This window comes from Cicer arietinum, chromosome 2, assembly GCF_000331145.2.
Source record: "Cicer arietinum cultivar CDC Frontier isolate Library 1 chromosome 2, Cicar.CDCFrontier_v2.0, whole genome shotgun sequence".
In the NCBI taxonomy this organism is placed as follows: Eukaryota; Viridiplantae; Streptophyta; class Magnoliopsida; order Fabales; family Fabaceae; genus Cicer; species Cicer arietinum.
Window position 1 is genome coordinate 32,024,957 of NC_021161.2, and position 6,058 is coordinate 32,031,014.

General features: G+C 30.3%; 1 pseudogene; it reads right to left on the reverse strand.

Moving 5' to 3' along the window:
* Positions 1–2,573: 2,573 nt before the first annotated feature.
* The window catches only part of LOC105852313 (protein FAR1-RELATED SEQUENCE 5-like), a 5,656-nt pseudogene continuing 2,171 nt past the window's right edge, over positions 2,574–6,058 (reverse strand).

The following is a 6,058-nucleotide window of genomic DNA, read 5'->3' on the forward strand; positions in this document are numbered from 1 at the left end:
TACTCTACGTTCTTCTACATCAACACATGCTCCTAATAATAATGAAGTAAGACTAAACTATATTACGGTTAGAAATATTATTGTTAGAATTATATATATAGTATTGTTAGAACTATATTACTATTATATATATAGTATTGTTAGAACTATATTACTATTATAGACTTTAACATTTTTTCATTTACTCATGATTTTACTTATTGAATATATTATTTTTATTTTGTAGATGAATGATGGTGATACCAATGATGAATTTCAACATTTGGAAGCACAAGATGAAGAAATAGATGTTGATACTTAAGTTTTCTTTGTGTATTTGTTTTTATAGATAAGGAATTTTATTTTTGTTATTTTGATTGTCTCCTTATCTCTAGAATATAAATTAGAGAAATTGAATCACTGCAAATACATTGTATGAATGATCAAGAGTTACAACGCTTCATCTATATGACAATGAACTTTATGAATTTATTACAGTACATTACAATAATTTAGTATTAACAATTGTTATATTTTTAAATTTATTATAGAATTTCAATAATAGTATTTTACTAAAATTATTTTTCTAAAATACAATAATTTAAGAAATTATTTTTTTTTTAAAAAAATTTACTTTTTGCAACGGTTTTAAAGCATTGCCGTAACTTAATTGAAAAAGGAACCTACAAGAACGGTTTTAATTTGGCAACATCATAAAACCGTTGTTGTCAATTTGAAAAATCGTTCTGTTAGAGGTAGCTACCAGTACGGTTTTTAAAAAGTGTTGCTGTTTCACAAAAAACCGTTGCGTTAGACTAAGGCAACGCCTTGGTTCCCCACGGTCAGAAAACCGTTCTCGTAGATTACGGCAACGGTTTTTTTACGTTAAGCAACGGTTTTTATGCATTGCAGTAGGGCAAAAATGTTGTAGTGATTATAAATGAAAGAGCAAGTTATTCTACACGTGGGGATGTTGATAGTGCCTATGATTATTTGAAGGCGTTTGATTTAATATTTATCTTGCATTTGATGAAAGACATTATAGAGATAACTTATATACTTTTTCAAGCCTTAAAGTAGAGCATTATTTTAGAGTTGAAATATTTTTTACTGAACTGGATCAAGAATTACAAGAGTTGAATAACATATTTAGTGAGAAAGCAATGGATTTATTAACTCTTAGTTGTTCTTTGACTCCTAAGGATAATTATAAAGCTTTTAACATTGAAAAAATTTGCACTCTAGTTGAAAAATATTATCCTTTGGATTTCAATATGCAAGAGAAGATTAATTTGAAATTTCAACTCTGATATTTCTTGGTTGATGCTCGTCAAGATTTAAATTTGAAGAATTTATCAACAATACAAGAATTGTGCTCATGTTTGGTTGTAACTGAAAAAGCGCAAAATTCATACTTGATTAATAGACTACTTCGTCTTATCATGATTCTTCCGATTTCTACTACCACAACTGAAATATCTTTGTCAGTAATGAAAATTATTAAGTCTAGGTTAAGAAACAAGATGAAAGCTGACTTTTTGGCAGATAGCATGACAATTTATATTGAAAGTGAAATTGCTGCAAGTATCAATTTTGAGTCTATTATTGATGATTTCAAGTTTTATTAAAGAGCGTAGAGGATTACTTTAAGGTATTCTTAAGTCATGTAGTTAAATTATTTGATACTTCACTTTATACTTATTACAACTTAATTTTTTGCTATATAATATTATTTGCATATTTGATTTATAATTATAATTTTATGTCGGTCATCCCAAATTTTTTAGTCAAACTCCGCCACTGTAAACAAGACACAACTATACCAACCTCATATAGAAAATTGATATTAACTCAGAAGAAAAATAATAGATTCAAAGAGATACGAAGAAGATTGAGAGTTGTATCATTTGTTTTGTTGTGAAACTTTAAGAATAAGGACGAGAGACTTTGATAAAGTAAAATAAAAATTAAAAAAATATAATTATTAGATAAGGAGGCATACTAGGCAAGTTTTCCAAACCCAAAGTCCAACATCATTTCCCATGCTAGCTTCTAAAAAATAGAATGATAAGATGAGTCTCAAAAAGTAGTTTAGCTCATTATAAACCTATTTTTGACCTTTAAACATACTAAACTAGTAAGTTATAATAATATAAAAGTAGAATAAGAGGGATCAAGATTGCTTAACTTTGTTGCGGAAATTGCACTACCTTTGAGGTAATCTTATTTGTCCGAACAATCTGACACTCTAAACACAAGTCACATATTCAATACTTAAAATTTGTTTATTTTAAAACAAAACTTAAAAGCATATACAATTTCCTTCATCCAACATGTGACTTGCTCCTAGTTTATTTTAAAATAATTTTTTAAATTAAAACCAAGCATAATGCATGTAAAATTAAAAAAGTAGTCTATATATTGACTTATATATATGAGATACTTTACTACATGGTTTTCTAATAGGTGGAGCTTTTTTCTTTTCAAAACAACTCATAAGACGTTTGTGCATGTGTCTCTTTAACTCCGACCGTTTTTTGAGTCTCGTTGGTTGCATAACATTATTACTCACAAATGTCGGGTTCTCATTAATGTCATTGTCTCTTACTTGTGAGCGCCACTCTAATTAATTTTACTAATTTAGAGATAACTTGTCTAAACTTCCGTGTTCGAGATAACTTTGGATCTCCTTCAACCTTTTTCCCCTTAAAATCTTGCATAGTGCCACAACAAGCTTCTCTTGTCCACCTTCTTAAATTACACTTCTCAAGAACGACTTTCAGATCATTTTCATCAAACATTTTCAATGCATGTGAACAAATTATGTCAAATGTCTCAAACTTTCGACAACTACTAGTAATAGAAGTGGAAGCACGATCGAATGACACTCTCCACAATTCTTCATGGTTGACCATAATGATGATGTACTCACATAAAGAGTGAGACTCGTTTCTCTCTAATATCGATAAAGCTAACAATAACTTAAACTTATTTTGAAACAACTCAAATACAACGTGTGTGTTTACTTTTCCCATTTGTATTAGTATTGGTGATAACTCGTATCTTAACCTTGCAAGCTTATGTGATGAATCATACTCACAACTCAACTCATTGCTTTTCTTCTCGTCAACAACCCGTTCAAAGTGCTTGAAGAATTGTATAATATCCACATTTGGTTTCATACCAAATTTGAAGTGCGCATTCAAGCTTTCACTTAGTTGGGTAATCTGCATGCTAAGAGTGAACAATTCCTTCATGTAACAAGCAACCCATTTTTTTTTTATTAGCATAAACTTATTTGGCCCAATTATTTTCATGAACATCATATTGGCGATCAAGTTCTTCCAAGCAGTCTCAGAATTTGATTCAATGTCAAATCATACATGTATTTCTTGAAATCTCTAAATAGATAACTTCCTTCCTTCATCAAGTTCCTAATGTGTTTAATTCCATTTTGCAACAAGTGCCATGTGAATAAACCATGGTGAGTCTCAGGCATCACTTCAGCTAGTGCCCTGGCCGTTGCTTGATCTTGGTAAGTGAAAACAATCATTGGTTTTTTGTGATTGTGTGGTTGTAAGAATGCATCAAACAACCACTTAAATGACTCAATTATCTCATCATACAATAGTGTTGCACCGAAAATGATTGAACCCATATAGTGGTTGAAACCGGAAAACAAAGCGAGCGGTCTATTAGCATGATTGGTACAATATGTAGTGTTCAATGATACAACGTCGCCAAAATACCGGTAATCAACACCATATTTCCATCACACCAAAACACATTTGTGATTTGTTCTTCTATGTCCATTTTGTAAGCATGTAAAAAAGAAGGATTCTCCAACAAGTGTTGTTGAAAATATTGTGAAGGACAACCAACATCATCATACATTATACAATCTTCTTGCACTGAGGTAATTTTTTACATCCAACTGTGTAAATCATAGATTAGGTCTATGTCCTGCTTGTGTGCTCATAAGTGGAAATGTTGACTTTCGCCTTAGTCCAAAATCATCAATCAAATCAATCTCATATGCTTTGACTTGAGTTATATTTCTATGTGATACAAGCATGTGTATTGTCTCTAGAAGTTGTATAAGATGATTATGATCCTCTACAAATTCATGGATGAAAAAAGTTCCATTTTTTCATACAAGTGAAATCCTTGCTTTGCAATTCGTTCTAGTCTCGACTCTATGATGTTTACAAAAGCCTCTCTCTTGTCTATCTTTTCACCCCTTCCTTAAAACAAACAAAACTACATGATGATATAGTGCCGTTTTTTCTTGTTTAGTTTAGTACCCCAATTTTTTCTGAGTAATTATAAATAATTCAAAAAAAATAAATAATATATATAATAAACATTATGCACTTATTATTATTATTAAGTCTACAGATAGTAATTGTATTAATGTGGTCGAATTTTAAATCCCTATTTATATGAGTTTCTGCTACATTATATTTAGTATCAAAAATAAATAAAATAAACAAAAAAATGTGTTATTTTCTATACTGCCACACGTCTTCCCTAATTTCTTTTTTGGTTATTTGCTTCTTGTCTATTTCTTCTAGCTTTCCTTTCTTTCAACCAACTTTCATTTGTCCTTTCCTATTTTTTTTCCTGCTTCCTGATTTTTAAGCCTAATAAGAATATTATTTTACTACTTGTACACTTAATAAAAAAGAATCAACCAACTCTTTTCTTAATTATCTCAGGTTGCTTAATTCTTACTACAAAACAATAAAAAAAATATAAAATTCAATTTTATCTAATGATACATAGGAGAGACTTTTTTAAAACAATAAATTAAGAACAAAAATCACCACAAAGAAGAGAGTTTTTTTTTTTTTTTTTTATTAAAGATAAAATAAAAATAGAGAGTGTAGAAAGTAGAAGAAAACAATATAGTAAGGGAATAAGAAATACATGATACAAGCAAGGTATTCTGTAAAACCCATAATTTTAAAGTATACTTTATGTATTTTAGTGTATTTTGGTATTGAACTCGAAGGCTTTTTAGCCAAAGTTATTAATATTTTGGGAGTTTACATGACAAAAAAGATATTTGATGTCGATTAAAATTACTCGTCGATAAATAAGTTAAATTAAGTGCGGTGAATCATTTACGAAGAATTTAATGCCTTACGGGTGAAATGGTAATTTTAATAAGTACCTAGATATTTAGAGATATTTGTTAAAAGTAATTAATATATATAAATACATACATACATATAGTAATTAATATATATATGTTTGTGTGGAGGGAAAAGAAAAGGAAAAAGAAAGGAAAAGGAAAAGAAAAGGAAAAGAAAACAAACAAAGGAATGGAAAGAAAACATAATTCTTTCTTCCTCTCCCTGCCTCGCGTCACACATCTCTTCTTCCTTCTCCCTTCATCATTTTTGTTGCTTCCTTTTGCTTCAAGAAAGGGACCTAAGGCTCAGTGAGTAAGAAAGCAAGGATTTCTCAGCTTCATACTTCCTCGTTGTTTCGAAAACGAAGAAAAACGGTGTTAGGAATTTCAAAACCGTCAAACACAAACCTTCCCGTTTCATCTAGATCTAAGCACTACGGTGCTAGGGAACCAACTTTGGAAGCGACGTTGCGAGCGGAGATTTTACCGGATTTACTCGCGGTACCGTAATCGCGGGTTAAAGCTAACGTGAAGGTAAGGGATCCTTCCAACTTTTAGTTTGCATTTAGGGACTTATCTGTGATTGTGTGGAAAAGAATTTTGTTAGGGTTAGAGTGTTGACTTGGGGAAAAATGAATCTAAGGCTTTATGGGTAAAATATTAGAGTTAGGTTTTGGTGTTATTGATGAATGTTTCGTGGAAAGTGACTTTAACTCATTTGTGTATGATTTTGAGTAAATGAAATTTGATGTGTTTGAGTGGTATGTTGTGATGATTTGTGTTAATCGTGTTTGACGTGTTCATAATTGATGCTTATGAAATTCGAGACGTGAATTGGTGTGAATTGTGATTTGGTTTTGATAATATGTTTGAGTTGTTTTGTGTGGAATTTGAAAACCATTAGGGTTAAAGGAGTATTAAGAATGGGGAATCTCTTAATAT